The following is a 25,780-nucleotide window of genomic DNA, read 5'->3' as shown; positions in this document are numbered from 1 at the left end:
CTAAACCCATGTGTCAGACTGTTATTACTGAGTGCAAGTGCCCCCTTCTGCAAAGGCTGAACCTCATAATCCATTTTGCATTTAAATCCAATCTCCACACAGAGGAAAAAAAATGTCCCAACAAAATGCACCAAGAATCCTCACGTCTTTATGGGCATTGAGGCATCCCAGAGGTTTTATGCTGAGCAGCTGAAATAACTTTTGTGGAACTGTTTAGATCAAACCAAGGAAGTATAACCATTCCAAACATGTTTTCCTTCACTACTGTGTTAAAAAGTAAATTACTTACTACTTACCAGTGTCTCCATCTGCTCTTCTCAAGACTGGTGACTATTCACTCATTCAGTAATCCTAAAAAGAAGAAAGCAGGAATGCTTATTTTGGGTGCCACCGTCAGGTTTAAGTTGATGCATCCCAAATTCAGTGTTTTCCACAAGCATTTAAATATGACATAGTAAAAAAAAAAAAAAAAAAAATTGAACAATACTTTACAACTTGATAAAGGTTTTCCCAAAATCAAGATCATTGCAATATATTTGAACATTTCTATGTGAGACAATATCTGTTTCTGCCATCCTCTTCATTATCTCTTCAGTCTCTAAGCAGGGATTGACCTGGATGCCTTTTCTTATGGTGCCAATGCTTCACAAATTACAAACATTCAAAGTGTTTTGTTTCCAAAACTCCTAACAATGGAAATAAGAGTTCTGGGAATTCAACAATCAAAGGATAATGACAGTATGGAATCAAAATATTCTTATCCTGGTTTCCTCTGGTGTTTTCTTCACCAATCTGGAAGATTCAGCTCCTGCCTCTATCAGAGTCTTTGACATTTACAGCCAAAAAACCTTAATTTGAAGAAAAAAAATCTTCTCAGAATGCATCCTACAATGAAAAAAAATATTTATGCAACTTTGTAGAACAGTCCGAAACACTTTGTTTGCACCAAAATATTAAATATATATATATAAGATACTCTCTTATATGATTATTTTGCGAGTCATTAATTTTAAAAAATATTTTCCTCCATCATAACATTTTGTTGGAGATTTAAAGCCTAGGTTCATTTACAGAAGCATCATAAGGATCTTAATCTAGCTGGGACATAGTCTGTGCTGAGTGCTGTCTCTTCTAGCTATGATGAGAGAACATCTTGGGTGAGTTGTGGATGATCTCAGTGATCCCCACAAGTGGAAAGCTGTCAGGAACTTCTTTCAGTATAACAAGGATTTGACAAAGCCACTTTTACTTCCTACAGAAATGTAACATAGCAATAACAAAGACCAGCACTTAAAGAGTAACATGAATTTGTACACAATACTGTGTTCAGAGGCAATTAAGAGTTTCATTTACAGCAGCTTGTTACCAAAGTAGTGCCAGCAGTGTTTATTAATTAAAGGTGTTTTTTCATCCTTGGCTCCTTTGTGAAGAAAGTGAGAATTAGTCTACTGTTTCTGGGGAATTACAGTTTTCTAATCATTTAAAAAATGAGGGTGACTAGTTGTGCCACCTATTTGCCCTGCAAACATTCTGTCTCTTATACATGCCAGGAATTATGACAGCTCTGTTTCACACTGCCTATACATTACTTTAAATATTGCTGCTGCACAGAATCGAAGTGATTTTGTCCATCAACCAAAATCTGTGCTGGCGTTCTTTTAAAAAAGCTCTGCTCTTGGCTTTCAGAAGAACATGTTGTTTCATTCCCCTAAAGAAGCTCAGAACATCAAGGAAAATAACATCAAGTGATAGTGGGTTCAAACATATTTCTAATCTTTACAACCCTTCAGTACTTACATTAAAAAAGTGAGGCATAATTTATTTCTGATGAAACAGAGTTGCTCAGCTTTCTGCTAATAGGATCCTCAGGGCAAAAGGGGTAGGGAAAGCCTGATAAAAGTAGAGAGCTTCATTTTACTGTTTTGGTTTTTTTTTCCCTCTTCTGGAAACAATAAATTAATAATAGTGTTTACTCTGATTATCGTTGATTTAGGATAAATTGTTCTCATTTAGAAAATGGGGAAATGAAATTCAGTGCCCAAGGGACAGAGAATGTAAATCTATGCCAAAGGCTACAACTGAAGACACATTTAGAGATCCATTCTGAGTTCCTGGATTAATTCCAATCATTGCTGATAGGAGGGAGGTTGATGTTCCAGTGCCGTTTACCAGTTTAATGATGCAAGCTGCCACTCCTTTCTCCTCCTCTCTCTTTTCTTCCCTTTCTGTTCTCCTCCTGTCCCTCATAAAACTTATTTACTTTTTTATTAATCCTTGAAGGGCCACTAGCTTTCAGGCTTTTGGAAAAGCCAGTACAATTTTTTCTCAGAGATCCACACCTATGTTTTAATACTTTTAATTAATCCAAAATCATTCTTCTGCCAGCCAACTCTTATCCAATGTAGGAATTGAGCAGGAAAATGTGAGAACCTTTCAGTGGCATACTGTAGTACTAAAGAAGAAGTACTTCTCAGGAAAAGCATCATGAAAGCAACAGAAACACCATTATACATCCAAAAAGACAGCTTGGACAAAGTGTGCTGTTAAAGGTATTTTCATTTCCTTTAAGTGCTGTGGTATCATCATACTTCTCATACCTGAAAACAAGGAAAAAGGGTCCATAACACAGTACTGGAGGTGATGACAGACAGCAAAAGCTTCAGGCTAGTGCTGCATTTCCTGCTATGGAAAGCATCACTGTTTATTGCCACTCATTAAAATTTAATTTTATAGAGCATCTTTAAAAGGTCATTTTAAAAATGGGAGTATTATAGCTGATATTACTGACTTGTTAGAACTTTCAGAACACAAATCCTCAGTCTTGTTGCTTTCAATTATTAAAGATAAGGCATAAATCTGATTAATTCAGCTCTTTTTAATAAAAAGTAGTTTATTATTTTGCTATGTATCTAGCCCAATCATTTGCTTTGAGTTCTCCTGATAAATACCTTTGTCTTGAAAATTGTATTACTACACTGATGCATTCATTGCCTCATATTGAATTTACCATATTCTAGGATGGCATACCCCTTAATGTTTTAGTCACTTATCCTAGGTGCTGCTTTTAACATTTACACACCATGCATGGAAGCAACAATATCTGCAAATATCAAACTAACTTAGAAAACAAAAACTGCATACCTAGAGTAGTACCCAAAGTATTCAGTAAGAATATCCCAATGGCATATTCATTATTTTCATCTTAATATTCAGTACAATTTGATGCTGCTTAAAATCCATTCCAACAAATCTTGGTGCCAAAATGGGTTTAGCACAAGTGTGCAGGCTACCACTGCTTCCCTCACAGGCTGTCAATGGAACTTGGAGGTACAGCTGATCCATTTCTTTCAAGGAAAACTGAATTAATAGTGCATAGGTGGCCAGTTTTAACCCTTAAAACCATGAGTTTAAACCTGAAACTCAATTTCTGTACTGCTAGTTTAAAGACACATTTGTAACCTGTTCTGACAGTTTCTCCTTGTTGGGACAAAGACTGTGCTGACTTTGAATGTTATCCGTGGCTTTTGTTGTCCTTGATTAGGGGTTTCAAATGATCCAATAATGACACAGGGATGAGCTTGATGTACTTTTTAATAGCTCTGTTTCTACTCATAGCACTGCTCTTCTGAATGATTTTTGTTTTCAAATCTAGATGTAACACAATTATGCAGGTACTGGCTGCTACCTTACCCAAATAAGTACTTCTAGTTATGCTGCTGGACTGGAGAGTGGCAGCCAGGAAACACTTGGTTTTCACAATGGGAAAAATGGAAAAAAGCCAGAGCAAGCAAGACATACCAGTGTCAAAGACTAGCCCCAAAGACTGTAGAACCTAACCTATACCTCCTATTTCTTGTCCCCTCAGTTGCATACTCTGCCACAGGAATGTTCTTTTAAATATTTAAAGATCAGTTTCTCAACATTTCAGGATGAATTTTCAAATACACAAATAAAAGTTTACTCTTTAGAGTCTTACTGGTACTAGATCCCATCAGGTAGATTGAAGATCACTTTCCAAAACTAAATGGCTTAAGATGTGACTTCGTCTCTTTCTCAGCCTCACCATCATTTACATTTCAGAAGGAAACAGTAATATTACAAAGATTAAAAGAAAAACAAAGAAAACTGCAAAGAGACAAGCCCTACTGTCAAATGAAGACTTCTTTCTAGGATATTTAAGTCGGACATTTACAAACAAATAATAAATCAATACCATACATGGAAACTAAAGAATGTAAGGATTGCAGGGCATAGATTTCATCTTCTCTTTGCTATTATGAATATATTTACAGAACACTGTTTAAACACATCTTGAAGCAGAGAGATCTGTAACAGATGTGTGTTCCCAACTACTAGTCTCAGACAGACCTGCTTACTCTCATCTCCATCCACCCTTTCTTTTCAAGCTTTCCCAAAGTTTTAGACACATACTTCTGCATTACTCATTGTTGAGCTTTAGGCAGGACCTCAGAGTTTCAAGTCTTGTACAGGTCTAAATCCAGCAGAAATTAAGGATTCATCTATCCTAGACCTCTTGGAATACCAATCCAATCAACATGGAATATCAATCCCTTCAACATTGGCTCAGCCAAAGTCCAAACAAGTGGGTGTTTTAACCACACTAGCCCCATGTTTTAACAGTCAACTCTTTCTTTTAATGCACAACCGGAGAGAATTAAAGCCTAGTTGCAATTGGCACATGGATACAGGGCACGTGATGCCTTGACTGAATGATTTGTTTAGACTGACCAGATTCAAACTCCAGATGTCAAACTGCACTCAGAGAATGAGCTAATAGATAGAGAACACCTTCAATCCTTGGTTAGAAAGGTTTTCCAGACTGCTAGATATAATGCAAGATTCAGTGAGATGTGTGATTGCACTTCTGCTCCTTGGACTGCTTCTATATTTGATACTGAAATTACAATGGACTTGTTCTGAAGGGAATGCTTGAATCAGGCATATCAAATATAGCCACCTGCTACTATTAAATAGCATTTGTAGTTTGCCCACTGTGATATCATCTTGTAAGTAAAGTTCAAAACCTATGAGAAAACCTGCTCTAATAAGAAATCCATTTCAACAGAAACACCAGGTTACATTAAAAAAAAAAAAGATTGAATTCTTAATACCTTTTTAAGTAGCTTTGGCTAAACTGCAGGGAAACATCCACATACCTTCAGCTATCCAACTGCACCAGAAAAAGAGTAAACTTTAAAAATCACAAACATTTTCCAGTATACTTGATTGGATTTTGTCATTCTGGTAACAAGCAACAGCCCCGTCATGTAATCCATCACCAAAATTAGAAACGACCCCTAAAATTTATAGTAGAAACAGATGTAAACCTTAATTCTAGAAACAACTGAGAATCAACACTTTCCCTGAAGCATTCTAGTTTTTCGTCTGTCATTCTAAACAAAAATCAGGAGAGTGTAACTCAGAGAATCAGATGTTTTTGAATTTGCTCCAGAGTGAGATCTCTATCTGCACAGTGCCATCAGCACATTCACACAGCAGCATGATCAATGTATTTGACTCTAAACCCATGGCCTCTATAAGGCCTCCAATGTTCTTTAATGGCACTTGCTTTCTGCTGGTAATAATTCCTTGACAGGATCAGCTTAATGGTAAGATGTGCAAAGCTTCAAAAGGCTCTGAAAAAACAATTTCCACAATAGCTTCTCTACTCAAGGAGGAAGTAGTAAAGCTGTCTGCAAGCTGACATTCCTGGAGTTTTTGTTCACACCATTTTCTGATGACCTTACATATTTTTGTAAAAGCTTTTACATAAGTATTTTAAAAATACTTTTTTAACCAGGGCAGCTGGTTAGGGAGAGCACAGGAATAGGAAGCAATAACATAACAGGAAAGAAAATATCCTTTCAAATGCAGTTTGCAAACTCAACCTTGTTTGCTATATACTGCCTATTTTTTAAATAATGCACAAATCATCTCCAGTACCATGGAAATAATCAACACAGAATCAAAACCTGGAGCTTTGACTAGAGCACAAATCAAAAGCTGTTGGAATCCAACAGCTGGAGCCTGTCTCATTATTTCACTGCACTTTGATGTGCTTTTCAGCCAAGTATCTTAGAGATTTACTTACAGATATGTCTATCTACAAATTCTACATTGCTTACACATTATAGTTTCCAACAGAGATAAATACTCTGAGTTCTCATTTAAGAAAAAAAAAAGTCTTCTATTAAGCTCAAAATCCTGTAAATAGAGGAATTGAAAATCAGCTGCATCTAATAAAAAAATCAAGTTTGTTATTGACTTTGAGCTGGTAGTTTCCATTAGATTATCCATCATACTTTTATTATGTGATCAACTGCCTAATTAATTTCATACTCATGCATTTAGGCAGAAAGCTGTATGTTTCAATGGGCTTTGCTATAATCCTGCACCTGCGGCCTCAGAGATTTAGACAGCTCTCTATCATAAGTTTATACTGTGCCTGTAATCATGTCAGCTGGAGTATGGTTCCAACTACCCAGGCTGTTGAAATATAACAGTATTTAATTTTTGAGGCACTAGAAAATTTGCATCTGTGGTTATGTATCTTTGGACTTTAATCAGATGAAAGTCACTGAGAGATATTAAGAGAGTTAAATACAATATTTTGCTCAGACAATTTTAGTGGATGTATCAGACAGTGTTTTAATTTTCCTTGCTTATCTAGTAATATGAACAGATGCAATCTATGCTATTGTATAATGAATGTTGATTGCCGACAGTATTTGATTTTGCAACCATTCTGTAGTGATAATTAAAGATAACTTGATATCCTATACAGTGATAGTTAAAGATTGCTTTGTATGCATTATTGCATAAATAAATGTCACAGAGAGAATGAACAACTCTCTACAACTTTTTTATCTGGAATATATTTCAGGACAAAAAAAGGTCAGAAGTCTTAATAACACAGTAGTCTTCATTGCTAAATTGGTGTTATTTATCCTTTATTTTCTTCTGGCTTATGGAATTTACACTATGCAAAGTTTCAGTGATTTAGGTTTCATTAGCTGTACCTTCCCCAAAAAGGACAAGAAATTCAATCTGATGTAAGCTATGCTATCACCCACTGATCACACCAGGCTTGCTGGATCACTGTGATTACAGTGAGCTTCTGATAGGGCCCACATGTAGTTGAGATTTAGATGTCTATTGCACCATTGGAAACCTGAGGAAGCAAAAATTTAAATGTACTACTTTCCTCTTATAAACTTCACCAAAATTCAGATATTCATACCATTACAGTTCTGGCCAAAACTACATGGACTTGATGTTCAAACTAAACAATATAAAAAATGTGGTATAGGAGCCAAGTTGGAGTTGTCCTTTTCACATGAGTAGCTCAAGGAAAGCATGGATAGACCCAGCCAAAGAGACTAGTAATTGTATTTTATTTTATTTTCAGATTAGGAATAATGACTCTATGGTTCTCCTGGGTTGTGGAAGGAATCTGCCCCAGCCCTGCAACCACTGCTCTGCTCACATCCAGCATGTTCACAGGATAGAGCATGTGTGAGATGATACAGAAATGCATCTTTATTCACTCAGGCATGCACAGGACCGGCACTGCATCCTCTGCACTCCCTGTGGGCCCAGGAAGGCAGAGAAGCAGAAACACTTTCCTTTTTACTGCCACAACCAAGCCCTTTGCTGACTATCCTGAGCTTGTACAGCCTATTGCAGTAGCAGACACAGCCTCAGCCCCACGGACAACAACATTATGCCTCCAACCCTGCAAACTGTGATGCCATATGGGTGAGTTTGCTTTGGAGCAATGCAAGTCTGTGTATGAAAGCAGTGTTTGACTGCCATGGATTCTATATCCAGCACTAAGCAACTGATGTGCATCTCCAGTGTCAATATTACTTGATGATTTTTATCTCTAGTGTCTTATGTTTCACTTTTAATCATAATTCAACAGAGAAGACAGCAAGCTCCTTAGTTCACTGGTCAATATAGTTAGCAGGTGAACGCCTTATAAATGACAGATGTGCTTTCACTGCAGCAGCTCTTCCTGGCTTAGAAAGGATGTGTCAGGTGTTGAAACTTGCCAATTAAATGATCTTCATTCTTGATGTGAGCTGTAGTCATTGAGTACCTTGTGAGCTGAAATCTCCCTCCTCTCCTGCTCAGAATAACACCTATACATTCCCTTCTGGATCACTGATAATTTGAAGCTGATAATTATTTCTGGTTTTTGCTAAGAAACTGAAGGATACCCGTGCCTCTGATGTATTTCCAGTGTGTCTTTGTGTATGTCAGAAAGCTATCAGCTCCCTGCGATCTAAGAAAGCATTTCTGCTGACATTTTTCTTACGACTTTTCATTCCAATTTATAAAGTCACCTGTTGAGGAATTTTTATGATACCACCTACTTCCCATAGAGGCTACCACCTAAGCCTTGATTAGTTCACAGGAGATCAAACTCCCTAACAAGTTACTGTCAGTTGCAGTTTTTAAGACTAGAACTAGGTCAGGTTTATTACCTACATCAATTCTTTCATGTAGCACAGCTAAGACAAAAAAAGGATTTTAGAAAAAAAAATAAAGGAAAATAGGACTGAAAATCTAACTAAGAGATATAGAAATGCTTCTCATCTCAAAAGTGAAATGCCACAAATGATTTTTAAATCAGCAAACCCCCGAGGCTGAAGCCATATAGTCTCCAGCTTTGACTAAGAGACCTTACAATAGTGCAGGAGGTTTTGTTACAAACATAGCATATGAGCAGAATCGTTTGCAATATGGAATCCCTTAGATATTCATTCAGCAAAGGCTGTGGAAATGATTTTTGTTCTGATGAGGATAGAAATAGATTTACACAATATTGATCTTCTCCAAGTCTTGGGATTGCTCTGTGTAGTTTTGGAAGAGGTACACTACAATAGAGGTAATAGAAAATGTAATTAAATATGATACAAACCAGCTTTTTATAAAGCTTTTACTTTCTCTTTACACTTCATGATCTCTCTATGGAATCCCAGACACCTTTCTACAACTAACATCCATTTAGTGTTAAAACTTTATTGTGATGTTTTGGCGTTTCAGGTTCTGATCAAGAAATTCAAACAAACTGAGGGATAACCTGTTAAAAAATCCAGGGCTTGTGATTAAGTTCCAAGGGTTTTTGTGGTTTTTATTTGTACTGACCAAACAACCTATATTTGACCACTGTGTCCATGGCTAGGCATAGAAGCAATCAGACACAAAGAACCACACTTTTTCTGCTTGTTTTAAATTTTGTTTCTTTTAGTAGCAGCATGAGTGGTGCTCACATTTTCAGACCATCAGCTACGCAGTGCTTAAGCAGAGAGCAGCTGAAAGCAGATAGATTAAACCTGCTTTTCCAAAAGCACTGACAAAATTATGGCTACAACATTTGTGGTTGTAAGGGAGAATTCTAACAAACAAAAAACATACTACAATACAAAGTTGAAGTGAGTTAATAAAGGAAGTTAAAGCTCTTAAGTAACCAGAAATTCCTGTTGTGGTGGTATAATAATCATTATTAATCCTCTTGTTTGAGCCCAGTGACTTTGGGGTTAAGCCGTGGAACTAGATACAGATGGCTTTAAGATATACTTTGCAAGAACAGACATCCCAGGAGACAATATGACTTAAACACATTTTTGGGTCATGTCTCCTCTCCTGTACACTCCTTATTCCTGCCAGTACTAATTAATGTACATGATCAGACAAACATTGCCAGCAAGTGTGTGACAAGCAGCCTAAATGGGAATCCTTCCTAACACGAAGGAAACACACGGGAAGTGGGATGAGGTGTAGAAAAAAATACCATTACACTGATTTTGCCATCCATATAATGTCAAGTAAAAAGGCTATAAAAAGCAAGGAAGAGCCCTGTGAGTCAGAAGGCTCAGCTCAAACACAGAATGCACCTGCAAAGCCAGTTTACAACACTGAAGGACTAAAGATATCCGTCAGTGTCCAATTCCAAACAAGCCAACAAAACCAGGTAAACAAACCTACAGAAAAATTATTCCCACAGGTCCTTTTCTTCAGCAGCTCCAGGCCTCCTATTGATCACCATCTCTTCCTCTTGTGAAACAGAGCAACACAAAAAGGAACAAAGCCCACCAGTATTTTTGTTTAGTAACCTTTGAGAACAGAAAAACATCTCTCTTCTGAAACCTATTCTTAAATAAGCTACCTGATTATGTTTCAACCCTTGCCAGCTTTTTCCATAAGTTCTTCACTTCAAGAGGATGGGTAACAACACATGTAATCTTCTAGTGAAACCTCTCTGAGGTGAAACATGATGTCCCCAACCACAACTAGGCAAGAGCTACCTTCTGAAAGAATGAATGCTCTCTTGTTTTAGGAAAAAAAAATCAAAAACAAAATGCAGAAATGAAATGTTGAAGATAGCAGATGTTGTGATGAGGCTGTTAGGTACCTTCACTGAGGAGGGCATCCCATACTTGGGAATCTCAATGGAATAAGGAAATGTGGTCCTCTAACACACAAAGGACAGTGTCAGATCACCTTAGGGAGTTCTCCTAACACTCCCATTCCCATGGTTGATTAGGACTGTATCTCACAAGAATGAGGTTTTGGGATTACCTGTCTGAGGACAGGAAGCTCTGGGGCCTAACCAGTGCATCCTGGACTTTTGTGACAGAAACCAGACCTAGTTGAAAGATACTGTGGTGATAAATGGCTGGAAACAAAAAACCAAGCCAACCAAGAAACCCAGGCAGACAGGAGGTCACCTACTTCTAAACACAGCACCCCAAGCAGAACAAAAGCTCTAACCTCCTTTGTGTTAAGACAAGTTAGTTCCACTTTACCAAATGGAGGCAAAGTTCTTGCTTAGGAAAAAAAATCAATCAATACTCTTAAACATGGCAGGTCTACAGACAAGAGCAGAAAGCAGATGTTTAAAGAATAAAACCAATCACAACAAAGAATTTGTTTTAAAAAGTAAATAAATATGACCGTCCTGCTCCTATTCCAAAGGGGAAAAAAGAACTATAAAAACCTTTTAAAAGTCCAAAGAAGTTTCTGAACCTACAGATCCTTTGCCCTCAGAATCCTTGCTTGTGATGTATCTCTACTATACTTTATAGACACTGCATCTGTATTCACAGGGATGCATTGTTGTACACACACAGTTCCCAAACCTCTCCAGCTCCTATTTTTCACTGAAACATTGGGATCCAGCCTTGCCTGAGCCTGCAGCACTCCAGATGGGTCACAGCGCCTTGCCAGCAGCCCTGCTCAACATGGCAAGATAATTTTACAGTCTTCTGTTTAAACATTGTGCAGTGAATATGATTTCTGATTCAAAATAATAATGACATATGGCACAGCTTTAATAGCACTGCCATTTTGGATAGAATGGAAAGGTTTTTTTCTTTTTAATTTGCTTTATTAAAACACAATATCTGCATTAGCTACTAAGAACAGACAGCCAAGAGTAACGAGGATGACCTATTCAACATGGAAATTTTGTGCAAAGGCCTTCTGTGCAACTTGGCTAAATCATGTAACAGGCACAGGAGTTCAAAGGTCGGATGAAATGACAAAATATTAACAACTCAGTATCTCTTTAAATTTAAGAAGTGTGGTCCCAGGGTTTGCCTGACTCCCTTCCTTTATCTCTCTTTTTTCTTCATTTCTTTTTATTTCTATCAGAATACCTGATTGGGAATTAAATCCTTGACAACCTTTGAAACCATTAAAATATTCAAGTTAATTTTCCTCCATCCTCCAAAATGTAGCTGTACTTTGGGAAGGTATCATGCATTTGATTTGTATTCCCTTTACACAAACTCAATTATTGCACAAGTCCTTTTATCATTTAAAGAAGGGAAGGAATTTAAGAGCTTGAAAGAGCTGTAACACAGCAGATCAACACACTGGCAGTGAGTGACAGTTTAAGACCCTCAATCCCACAGCTGAAATATGAAAATTATTTTTCAAATAGCAAAACTGCATAACACAGAAATATCACTTCATTCCTACTCTGACAAGGAGGGCCTTCTCCAGTTGTACAACTTTGAACTTCATACGCACACTTTAAATTAGCTCAAGTTTCTTCTACTCCCACCATTAATGCCCTAGCATTCAAATTCTTTGCCTTTTCTTTGTCCAAGTCTTCCAAAATGGAGATTGTTCTAACACAGCTTTACCTAAAAACACAGATCAAAAAAACTCCAAACAACCTGAAAGCAGTAGGTAATCAGGAGTTTAATTCAAATTTAATTTTAAAAAAAACCCAGAAAGAATATCGGAAGATTGATTGTTAGTGTTTAGGGGAAAAAAATCCCCACAACTATTTTATGTCAGTTTTGGCTCTTTTGATTTGTCTGAATATTTGCATAATTCCTTTATGTCCCAGCTACAGGCCCTCAACCAGCCACCACATATCTGGGTGCAATTAAACAGAGGAATCATTCCCCCATACTATGTTAACAGAATTATCAACACCTAGCTGCATTTAGTGCATTTCCTTACAATTACATGGTATTTTAATTAAAAAAACAAGGGATATATGCATGTGGTTTAAAGGCCCCTTCAACAGAATTTGTTACTGTTATATGGGAACTAATGGAAGTAATAGTCTTTTTTTAAAATATTGCAGTTTTAAAAGAAAAATAAAATCCTGTAATTTAGATTATATGAGCATTAGGAAAAGCAAAGAAATCTTTTTAAACAGATATCAAAAAATATAATCCATATTGCTGTCCCTCTCTTTCATTATGAGGAAAACTTCTCACCATTTTCAGTCTGCCTTAAGCCAGTCTTAGAATCCACAGCTCAGAAAAGAAAAAGGAAAAAGTGTTCTGCAATTCTCTCAACCACTCTCAGCTTCACATTGCAACCACCACACATCAATAAGCCTTGCTCAGGTGAGCATGAATGAATTCTTGCACTCTTAAGAGTCGGAGACAGAACACCAGAGATTCAGAGCTCTACCTCTTTCAAGCCCACTCCATCACCTTCCCCATTAGAACCAGAACATGGAGAAAAGAGATGAGACAAAGCCCCCCCGTAGTCTGCAGTCTGCAAGAACCTGTCTCACCTGAGAGCCTTCCTTCCCTAATAAAAGACTGCTTGGGTTTAAACTTCCTGCTGGATCTGTACATCTGACCTCCACACCTCCCTAAAAACAACTCTCCAAGATTCCACTTATCTTTTAAAATCTGTGGGCTCTCTCCTATCTTGATCCTTTCTCTCTCTCCAGCTCTGAACGGTTGTAGAAAAACAGCTTCTCATAAATCCTCTACTTTCTTTCCTGTCCCCTACTGCATCAGTAATCTTTAACAATGCAGCTTAAGGAACAGCATCCGCAAACTGTGGAACAATTTTCAATTCCTGCACAGTGCCATGAATGATCTTAAAAATAAGAAGAGATGGTGACCTATGAAGTAGAAATCTTTTGAAAATTGTGTTTTTCTGTTTTGCTTCCCTGTAACTTTACACATGAATAGATTAGTCATTTAGCAGCATAACTGTAGTGTAAATCTGATTATTTAAAAATCGTTTTCTTAAGAATTGGTTTAATATATATTTTGGAAAATAGATATCTCTCTTGTGACTTGTCTGTGCAGTGTACTGTCCACTGAGCAATGTTTATAAGAAGGGAAATCCTTAGAAATGGTTTTGCTTTGTTTCCAGCCTGTAGCATGCCTTGTTTCTCAATTCTTCAGAGGGATGAAATGCAGCTGTAGTCTGGTGTTATTCTTCAAAAGCATTAAAGCATAAAATTACCATTTATTGCAAGGTGTAAAGCAAATTAAATAAGAGACAAAATGTATCTAATCTAAGTAAAACTACTTTTTACTTCTAATATAACTTTTCTTCTTTAAAGAGACTATGTTCAGGTTGCTGATGACTTAGGGAAAGAATAAAGCAGAACACCTAGAATAGTTTGCATCTACTTCTAACTGTTATCAATCAGAAAAATGATATTACACGCCTTTCAAATATAACATGAAATTACTGGAATCATTCCAACATCAAAATTAAGCCTTGAACTGTATGTTCACAATGGAGAAATTAATTCATCAACTTTACTTCTGGATCCAGAAGCAGTCTTTTGCTCTGTTTAAAGGAAGACTGGGACAATAAAAGAAAGGATGGTTCTATAGGGAAAGTCTGGCACTCCTCGTCACTTTACCTGGCACAGAAGCTGTGTTTATAATGCAAAGACAAAGTCATAAAGGAGGAATAGACTACACTAGTCACTGGTAATATACAGTGATGAATGGAGACTGAAAGACAGCCTTCTATATTTACTGTACATTTAACAATGTGTAACAGCAAGATTACAGAGACAGAAACCTCTATTTTTCCTCAGTAAATAACCTATTCTTCATTTTAAAACCCCATTTTCCCCCCTTTTTGTGTAAAACTCAAATTCCATTGTTTGTCCACATAACTTCTGGAAAGCAAGCCTAATGTTCTACTTGCCCTTGAACATCTCTCTTTCCCACATTGAGAAACATTTAAGGAATATACTTCAGCTCTCCTTATAATGACCTCAAGGACAATCTAAATGCCACCAGGTCCAGGCACTGTCACCTGCACTCCATGGTTGTGACACTCTCACACCAGGAAAGCAAAGGAGACAGTTTAAAGACAAACTCTAAAAGCAAGTATCAAAATGAGTTTAAAGGTGTTCCTGAATTCTTAATCTGGTAATATTGGAAAAATAAATTAGATATAGCCTGACACCCACTTAATTCTGTGAAAGAGGATGAGAGCAAAAATTGAAGGATCGCTTTGTAATGCACAGTTTTAAGAAACAATCCTCAGGATATCTGACACTGGAATATTAGAGATACGTATTTTCTTTTAAATCTGTCTTTTTTGACATACCCCTTCTTCCCACAGCATTCAATAAAAGCACATCTCCAAACAAAAATAATTCTCTGCAGAATGACATTGTTAATTACTTAGATCATCAACAAGGAGTAAGCAAATCAGCCTGAGAAAAAAACATTTGCTTTCTTCCCTCTTGGTGTGAAATAAGGGTGGAATCGATAAGGGTGGTACAAAATGCATTGCTCACATGAAACCACTGGTTTAGAAGTACAGAAATCTTCCTAATAAATGAGCAGGTCATATAAGAACCCCAAAGCCTAAAAAGCAGGTCAGCCTGTGCTTTTCCATCTATAGTCCCCATTCCAATTACCTCTCATTCCTCTTCTCTTAACTTGCCCCTCTTCCCTCAACACACACCTCATTCAATATCCTGCTCCTTGTCTGCATTTGAATTAAACTGTTCCACCAGTTTTCTATTCTGCTTAAAGTCCAGGTGGACAAAATAACAACTGAAGGAGACATTTTTTCATTAGCTCAAGTGTTCATCAAAGAGAAGCCCTGAATAGCCAAAGGGAACAAACACAGTCACAACTGTGTTAAGGTTTAATTTACAAACCCAAAGCAACAAACAACACGCACTCAATCCCCTGCTTAACCAGTAAATTTAGGCTCTCTCAAATCCAGGCTCCTGTCTAAATTGTCTTAAAGATAATTTGGAAGCTCTAAGGCTCACAATCACACTGAATACAGTTGCAAGTCATATTAAGTGGTTAAGGTTTTTTCTGTATAACCAGAGATAAAGCAATGTGTGATCACTGTCCCTGGTGCAATATTCCTGGATTAATAAAACAGGAGGACTCACATGGTTTGCACATGAACAGTAGGACAAACTGATTCCATAAACATTTCTAATCACACAATAGAGTAGTTGCTATGTATACTCACTCCCACTTTTTAACTTCTTAAGTAGCTAAAAATTTTGTGTCAAATGCAAAGTGGAAATCTTCCACTCCAAGCAAATTCTTATTTATTTTTTCAAGAGCATGGCCCCCAATGTGAAATTTGTCTAAGCAAGCAGAAAGCTTCAGGAAAATCTGCAATGTCCTTATTCTAAATTCCAAAAGCATGAATTAAATCACCTAATCTGACATTTTTACCTACTGGATTAAGAAGGAAAACATTTTAAAATCCTTATGTGGTTTATTATGCATTGAAAGGTTAGCAAGAATTTTGGCATGCATCACTTATTAATTTCTGAAAGACTGAAGGACTCTACTACACGTCTGCAGTACTTAACACACTTGGGTTCTGGCAAGTGGAGAGCAGCTGGACATGAAAACCACGATTCCCTCACAGCTACTGCAAGACAATTTTATTTCCACTGAACAGTGGGAAGAGGATGAAAACTGCACAGAATCTGTAACAAGCACAACCACATTCAGCCAGCAGCAGACACTGTGTCATACCAAATGCCATTGGTAAAGAAACCTCCTTACAAGAAACTGGATATTAATTAGTTTAAACAATGATATATTCAGTGGTTAAGTTTTATATTTCAAAGGGTGTAGCTGCCTGGAGGCCACGACAATAATAGGTTTCCACTGGAAAATACCTGGTTCATCTAACATGCAGTTTTACAAGTGTGACTTTTTCTATGACTTTAAAACAATTTTTCATTTTCAGTTGCTTTATTTCAGTCCAGGTGTCCTGTATGAATACTCAGGCAGAGATTCTGCAAAAGGTCTGATAGAGTTTTCCAGTTTCTTTTACCTTTTGTTATTATTTCATTCTAATACTTCTTACTACAGTAACAACCAGGCATTGCACTAAAGTTTACTTTTCAGCATAACACAAAACTGACTGACATCAATGTTCATTTTGCTACTACATGAGTGAGAAACTTATATCTACTTCTGTGAACAAAAATTTTGCAACCAAAGCTCTTGAGTTATGCACTGTTAAACTAAGATTTAGTTAATGAAATAGTATGAACCATTCATTCCTTTTGTGATTGAATATCTAACACTGCAGTACAGTTTGCAACCAAGAGACCAGGGATCAATGTAACTAATTACCAATTTAAGCACTTGCATTATGGACCAGCAGCACTGAAATTAACAGAACTTGGATATAAACCTCCACAGGCACAGAATTAATCTACCAGTTACCCTTTCTTTGAGAAGAATGACAATCCACAGGTTAGCACACCTGTAAAATGCCACAAAGTGCTGAATTCAGTTGCTTCTTCGACACAGATTTCTCACACAAATTGGACAAATCAGAAATCATAATTCTGATTTCAGAGGATTTGTTTCCTGAAAGACATGAAGGCATTTCACAACCATTTCTGATGCAAAGCCAAATGTACACAAATTAGTTTTATGCACAAAATTCAGGCTTCTAATCTTTATTTGTATTGCCTATGGTGATTAAGAATAAGAATGTCTTTGGTTTCAACCAGCAGACTGCATAGCACAGAGGACTCTGGCAACTGTCCAGTACTCCACTACAGTCAAGTAAGACTTTACACAGAGCAATGTCCCTTAAGAATATCTTAAGAAAGATGACACTACTCAGTATAGCACTTGCTAAAAAGAAAATTTAAAATAGATCTAAATCTCTAGTGTACCTCTTGTTCTCTTGGAACATCAACTATGCTTTTAATATATAACCATTTTCCCTTACTGAATTTCCACTGTATTAACCCAGAATTAAATATCAACACATGTGCAAATAGATATTAAAAAATTCCTCAAATTATCATGTAGCACATTTTCTGAATTAAGTTAAATACCTCAGTATCTGTGTATTCACCAGAAAAGTATTTAAAAAATATAAGCCTGAAGATAAATGGGAGGAAAAAACCAAAATACATTAAGTGATATATAATATGTATATCTGATATATTATATATTGGATATACAATCTGTGATTTGAGCAAAATATCCAATTACAATGCCACATCTCAATTAGTTTTGTGCAATGGGTAATAGTAAAGAGCATGATAATGGCCTGAAGCAATTTTTATACTTTATAGATAGGACTGATACTATGTCAGGACCTAGACTGTCAAATGTCACTTGCTCATGGTGTTTAACAAAGAGTTCTGTCACATGCAAACTCCACACAAGATGTTAATAATGATGTATTTCAATCTAGGAATGATATCAGAAAGAAGGAAAATTTATGCACAATAATTCTTGTCTTTTCTTTCTGATCACATTCCATCTATGTATCCCATCACCTCACCAAGCAACTGGTGCCTTTACTATGCCTCAAGTGGCTTGGTTTTAACAGAACTGTTTAGAGAACTGCTCTTCTTTTCCCAGTGTGTGACACTTTCCTTGTCTAATTTATCCCACCTATGGGTGTCAATGCATTCATTTAAGGACAGAATAGAATAAAAGTATTTTAATTGGAACAACGATCATCTCAAACTGCCTGAGCTACTCAGGGCTGACCAAGCTGAGGGTATTGTCCAAAAGCCTCTGCAACAATGGCAGGCCTGATTCTGTGAGCTGTTGAGATCCCTCTGCAAGACAATTTCTCCCACAAGAGGCAACAGCACCTCATTGCCTATCAGCAGACTTGCTCATGGTGCATTCAACTCCTTCATGCCAGCACTGACCAAAGTCCTGAGGAACATTGCCCTAGAACTGAGTCCTGGGGAACAATCCTGGTCTGGAGTCAGAGATACCCACTGCAGCTCCTTCAGCCAGCCCCTCACTCAGCACATCCCACTTTCAGGCAACTTGTTCAGAAGGAAGCTCTGAAGGGCAGTACCACTAGCATTACTAAAATCCAGAAAAATTGCATTCCCTTTATCCAGTAGGCAGGTGACCTTAGCATTGATCAACACCAAAATATTTAAACAGGACTTTCCCTTTGTGAACCCCTGATAACTCTGCTTGTTGACAACATTACTCTTTAAATGCCTTTCAACAGCACTCAGTATAACCTTCTCCATAATTTTTCCAGGCACTGAAGTTAGACTAACAGGTCTGTAGTCCCCTGGGTTCTTCCCTCACACCCTTTTCATAAATTTGGATAACACTGGCAAGCTTTATTTCAAATTGAGTTGATATTGGTTTGCTAGCTTTTATGAAACTCTAACAACATCTGTGTACCACACAGGATTGAAATATAAATAAATACAGTTTTGAGAATGGGATACTACATATTATATAACATATACTGTATCATGTATATAAAGTTATTTTATATTTTAAAAAAAATAGAGAAAAAGAAAATAACCTGTTTGTATTTTCTTAGAAGATCCTTCCTCTTCCCTAACCTTTTTTCATAGTTTTCAGTGTTTGGTCCTCACTGAAAGGTTGTGTATTAGCCAGAGCACGGCAGACAGGCAGATAAACACCTACTTGAGGCAACAATCAGATGAACAGCCAGGTATCTGTACAAAGCATGGGACTAAAGAAAGAAAATTAAGCCTGCATCTGATAGTTCTATTATTTCATATTGCCATTTTCCATTAACATTCACTCAGCAGATAAATGTATTTTTTTTCATGGCAAATGGTATAGGAGGGAGGGAAGAGTGCATTTTACTCAGAAAACAGCACAGCTTTTTCAAGTGTCAAGACACTTGCCATTCTTTTGCTTTACCTAAACTATTACAACACACTCATTATTGAGAGGCCTATAAAATTGCAAAATACATTTTAACATTTCAGAAGACCCAGCCCTTCCCCAAACTCTCAATTTTCTCTCCTGTATCAGCAGTTTCACTGCCATGTCTGAGTGCTTGCTGACATGCCACCAGGCATCTCTTCCTGTTGACGATTCTGACCTTTATTAATTCAAATCTGTGCAATCTTCACCACTGATCTGTCAAAACTGACACCTTGTCACACTAAGATTTTGCAGGGAGCATTCTGAAATATTTCACAGGGCATTACATTGAATCTACCTGATACCCAGAGAGGAAATTCACATCTTTTAGATATTTATTTTATATTTCTCTGGCAGAATGGCCATATATGTTGCAATTAATTTGCAAAACAGCTCAATCCTCCAAAAGACTACAACCAATCCTAATAAGTGACCAACTGAATGACATTAATTTATTTTTATAAAATTTGTTTTAATAGCGGGTTTTTTCTGTTCAAAATGTATCCCTAATTATAAACAAATCTTAACATCTTGAAGTTGAACCTGGTACAGTTTGAGGCTCTTATTCATAGGTTCAGTATAAATGTACTTCACAGGAAATAAAACAGCAGGCAAACAGTATAGCCCTTTTGGCATGATCATTTGGAAAAGAACCAAGATTTAGAGAAACCATTGCCTAAAATATTCCACCCACTGAACTATTTTAGAAGCAACAGTAACAATGGTCAGTTGTGGCTGCTTTAGCCAACTTCAAGACTGACATTCCATCAGGTCTTTGCACTAATTCCTATAACACATCAAACTACTGCCATAAATATTCTTGACCAGTTATAACATGGGGGTGGTATATTTTTATAACAACCTAAAGCCAGCTTAACAAAAAAGGGTAATATTTCTGAGCACAAACTACACAAGAAATGTTTTAAACAATATTGTTTACAGTATTTAAGTCTCTTAAAAGTTATTACTCCTACATTTTAAGTTCTGTATGGTGTGGAATAACCTCTGAAGGATGAATGCATATGAATACCCACTATAACTAAGGCAGACTGACTTTTTATCTGCTGTAACTACACTGAAACTAAGTGAAGGAGGAATTAAGCTTACTTGAGCTGAGAGAGAACCTGCCGTGCTTTATTGACAAGACAATTCCCTACCTGGAACACCGCAGATGTACACAGTAATTCTTCTCAGTATGGGTGTACTCCTATTAATAAGAACATTCTGGGGAGTCACGTAGTGATTGCAGAAATGTGCAGGTTGGACTTTCTTCAATGACCTAGAACTTCTCAGCATCCTACAGTCTTTAACATCCTCTTGAGGAAAACATACCCTTTATTATACGATGCATTCAGAAATAATTCTTTTGTGCCAATACACAAGGGTTTTTGAAGTGTCAAGCACAGCTGGGAAACTAATTCTGTAGGGTGTTTATGTTTTTCCAGAGGACATCCTCTCAAAGTTTCATTCCTGACAAAAATTGTATTGCATGGCTAGTGTGTTCTTATGGACCTTCTCTAAAATCACCATTTTGTGTAAGACAAGGTTTTTATTTCCTGTCTCTAAAGAGATTAGGGCAAAGGAAAGCACAGACAAGTCAGAATTACAGACCAATTACAAACCACTCAGCTGTGCTTCAGCCCTGGGCAAACTGATAGAACAAATACACTAAAGTGACTATTTATAAGCACTTGCAGATTAACCATGAGATGAATAGCCACCAACACAATTTTCTTGAGAGCAAATCAGTTTGACAGCTCAGTCTAACTTCCTTCAACACAAACCTGGTAGCTAAAAGGAAAGCAGGAAATGTCACATCTTGAGTTTAGTAAACCTCTTAACAATATCTAGGCAGTTGTCTTGCACCAGCTGAACAGACAGGTTGTGTGAAAACACTGCAAAAGCAGTGAAAAGCCCATTGGATAACCATTAGCCACATTTTGCATGTCCCTGTAATTATGGCCTGTCTTCGATTGCAACAAAAAGATTCCAGTTAAACGTTATTAAGGAGGTTTCAAATCAAGGAGACGACAAAACAAAACTACATTTCATAACGAGGTCAGGGTGCAAATGTGCAGGAGGACAGAATTTTTGTTTTTTAGGATTTCTGAGTCAATTTCTAAAATAGAAAATTAAAAAGGAGTGGTGAATTCACTTCCTAAAAGATACATTTAGGAAATTAGTTACATTTAGATTATTTACTCCTAGTCCAACTTCACTATCTTCTCAAGCCTTTTTAATATCAGTAAGAAAACATTGGTAGAAGTTTGAAAAAAAATAATGTGAGATGCAAACTAAATCCTGTAAATTGCAGGTCTCTTTTAAAGCTATTGCAAATTTGATGATAAAATGAAAATCCACATTAAGCACCCATTTTCTAAAATCACAATTCCCAATGAGACTGAAGAGTGTTTGCCACTTGCAAGGTATATTAACCAACTAAGGTAACCTCCAAATTAAACACCATAGTTTATCTTAAATGCCAATAAATACAGTGATCATAGCAAACATGACAATGTGCTGTGAACATTTACCACGAATTGGTATAATTCTTAATTCTGTTACCCAAGTAAATGTCAGTCTTAGGAATGCCAGTTAATTATCAAATTTTCTCGAATTGTGGTTCTAGCACTTGATACTGGCAGGATCAGATTGATAGCATGGCACTACACAGCATGAGAAGTCTGTAAATAAGCTGGTTTATCCCCAACAGCAGCACTTGGACTATACAAGAAGCAAAAAAAATCTGTCATAAATCCTAAAAATATTGAAAAATACACTACAAATAACCAAAAAACTAGACAAGAATAAACTAGACTTTACAGCCAGAGCCATTAGGTAAATAGGATTTGCTACATCTGCTGGGGGAAAAAGTAAAAAATAAACAACAAACTTAGAGTATCAGCATTGCAGTACTACAGAACATGATCTAGATTTCAATTATGATCATTCTAATATGTGATTATTCATCGTCCCAAGTAAGGGGAGACACATTTAAGGCTGTGTCAATCAGTGCATCTGCATTGACACCTCCATGAAAACACAGTGCATGTCTCATACACAATTTCCTTTGTGGATAATTCATCAATAGCTCAGTTCCTGACTCAGAACGAGCCTCCTGGGCCAAAGAGGGCACTTTATGATGTGCTGCACACAGAATCAGGTCTAATATTTCACAGTGAGAAAATAGCAAATCATGAGCCTCAACTCTTCTGAGCCTGGCATAAAACACATGCAGTTCCATCAAGTGCAGTTGGCAGCCTGGGAAGTCTGAAGTTAAACACAGTTAAACACCTCCCCTAGTCCCTAGGATGAAGCCTTTTCCTTGATAATGTTTTGTTTTTAGACAAAGAATTTGCCTAGAGGACTGATCAAAGAAATGATCTGTTGGACAAGAAGATGAAACTGCATATCTCCCTTTCTGATATATTATTAAAAAGTATCACTGTACCACACACTTCATGTTTCTACTAAAGAATATAACTACTCAACCAGAGATTGTTGTTGGGCTTTTTCCTCCCTTTTTAGAACTGAAATGGGTGTTAGAGGGTCTTTCCTACCTGCCTTTGTTAAATGTGGCTAGCTTTGAAGCAAGTATCTCTGAAATGAGGCAGATGGTGTATCCTTTGAAGTACCAGCTCATTCAAAGCAGAAGCAAAAAAGGAGAAACAGCTCTATTGCTGTTACTTTATTATGCAATGCTCTTTTAATCTCATAGGGATGACCACTGAGAATCAGAAGATGAAATCATAATTCCTCCTGCCACTGCTTTGCAAAAAGAGAAATAGAGCTAGAAGGAATGGGTTCAGGCTTCTCAATACAGTGTATGGAAGAAAAGCCCCATTGTAATGATTCACTGTCTCACAGTGACAGAATATAAATGCCATAATGATTTTTAAATCATCAGGAACTACACAAGTTCCTGCATTCCAATCTAAAGAAAGATGGAACAGTAGAATCTGTTGAAAGGATCAATCTAAAGAGACCAGTATCTGTCTTCCAGCATCAAGACTGGGCCAGCAATATCACATATTTGACAGGTAAGTATAACCAGATCCAAAAGAAAGCAATATTTTGTTAAAGTGATGGGACAAGAAGAAATGGCCTCTAGTTGCACCAGGGGAGGTTTAGGTTGGATATTAGGAAAAACTTCATTAAAAGGGTGGTCAGGCATTGGAACAGGCTGCACAGCAAAGTGGTGGAGTCAGCCCCCCTGAAGGTGTTTAAAAGATGTGCAGATGTGGCACTTGGGGATGTGGTTTAGTGGTGACTTGGCAATGCTGACTTAGCAGCTGGGATAAATGATCTCAAACTTTTCTTCCACCTAAACAATTCCAGGTTACTCTGACTGAAAGATGCCAATCCGAGCAAAAAATGTGCACAGTGAATATCAGACTGCTTTTCAGAAAGACAAAGTGAGATTCTCCTAAGGACCAGTTTCCTCAAATACTGCAATAAAAAGGAAAGACACCTGAGGAAAAAACTCTTTTGGTGACAGCAGGTTCCATGAACTGAAAGTGGTGCCTGCTGGCAAAAAAAATGTTAGCTTGGAATCCCAGCAGGGAACACAGAAAAACTTGCAGTGGCTAAAAGCTTTGGGGTTTGTAAACAAAAAGATATTTTACCAGCCAAATGGAGTTTCGTAAGTGCTCTCAGCTCTAATATAAAGAATAGTTTAAAAAGAGTAAACAGTGGATATATGCAGGTACCAAATGATTTTTTTTGTCACTTAAATAATTAAACTGAATCTTATTGACTAATGAAGTTATTTAAAAACATCAGAGTAACATTCCAGCCATCATAAGCAACTGTTTTCGCCTCAAGTGACATGTTCAGTGCAGTAGATTTTATTACTTCCTCGTAAAGTTTACTCTGTCATTTCTGCAAGAGTTATTTTTAGCTGACACATGAAATAGTAAAAAAAATGTATACATGCAAAGCTTCAGACAAAATGAACAGTGACTCATCAGTCTGAAACTGCTCTTGTAGCAAGAGGAGTCAATGGAATAGGAATTGGCCAATAGTGCCTTTCCTTAACAATAAAAATACTCCAGAGTTCTCAAGTTATATGCAAAACTGGCAGAAGTAGTACAGTGTGTGTCGCCTACATGTCAGACAGGAATTGCCTGGTAGGTAGGAAAATTATTTCCTACAAAATGTCACAGGCATCATTTGCATATCAACCAAAAATATTCAAACTACTGATAGTTTGAAAGAACACTGCTTTTTACTTACCAAAATAAGCACATGAAAAGCTACTTTTAGCTGTGCACCTGAATTAGGAAATTGGCTACTCTGTCTTCCAATGAGGGACAGGCAGTGCACAGACAACAGAGAGAGGGAAACACCAGACTAATTCTGTCCCCATAACTCATTTATTTACTACAGTATTTCACAGATTATCATCACCCTACAGTTATTTTGTCATGTTACCTCCCTGAAAAACTTAGAATGACTGATCTTCTGTCCAGCCTTTCATGAGGAAGCAACAGTACAACACAAGGAAGAATTAATTACAGAAAATGACACTGAGCTTCATTCTTTACAGTCATCTTTCTATCAAGCCATTTATCTTTGTATTTTCTAGGAACTCTGGGACTCTACAAAACTTACAGGGTAGATTTGTTTGGTTTTTTAAGCTACATGGAATTCCTTCTTGCAGTTCATATTTTTGCATAAATGTCAGCTTTTCCTCTATACAAAATTATTAAGTCATTAGACCCCCCCTATTTCCTTACCTGGGAAAAGAAATAAAAGTCCCACGACCAAAACCAAATCATCGACCAAACAAAAAAATTCTGAATCAAGACACTTAAATCAGGAAGACTTACCCAACAGTTTAGCTCAGATTTATTTTCAAAAGCTAGCTAATTCACAGAGATGAAGTGACTAAAACAATGTTATATGCTATAAAATCCCCTGACTGCAATGTAAGCACAAAGAGATACAGTATTTTATCATAGCAATAAAGCCTGGTTTAAAGGTCGCCTTTCCCATCTGTAAGGAAAGAAATGCTTGAGTTTAAAAAGTCTCAAATTACTCTTTTTGTAATGGACATATTTTCCTCTAAGTATTCCATGTCTTTATTCTTGAGACAGAGGATTTAGACATGTCTGGGGAGGGGTGCAAAGCATGTTTTGTTTTAGAGGGGTTTTTGTGGGGTTTTTTCCCCTGTTTAATTGTGGGGGTGTTGGATGTCGGGTTTATATTTCCGTGAGGTTTTGGCTTTTTGGTTGAATTTAGTGTTCCTTGGTAGTTTGGAGCTTTTGAGCAAAAGGGCTGTCCTCACATCTCTGTAAATCAATGGACTCAATGCACAGCCATTCTTAACAATG

General features: G+C 37.0%; 1 protein-coding gene across 17 annotated transcripts in view; it reads right to left on the bottom strand.

Annotated features, from left to right (window-relative positions):
* The window catches only part of TENM2 (teneurin transmembrane protein 2), a 1,348,016-nt gene that overhangs the window by 867,515 nt on the left and 454,721 nt on the right, over positions 1-25,780 (bottom strand). For all 17 annotated transcript variants that reach the window (XM_064387797.1, XM_064387800.1, XM_064387808.1 and 14 more), the window contains one exon: positions 297-351. The gene's annotated coding sequence lies outside the window, so the exon portion shown is untranslated. The remainder of the gene's footprint in view (positions 1-296; positions 352-25,780) is intronic.

This window comes from Passer domesticus, chromosome 13 (genome assembly GCF_036417665.1).
Source record: "Passer domesticus isolate bPasDom1 chromosome 13, bPasDom1.hap1, whole genome shotgun sequence".
NCBI classification, from domain to species: Eukaryota; Metazoa; Chordata; class Aves; order Passeriformes; family Passeridae; genus Passer; species Passer domesticus.
This window is presented reverse-complemented; position numbering and strand designations above follow the sequence as displayed.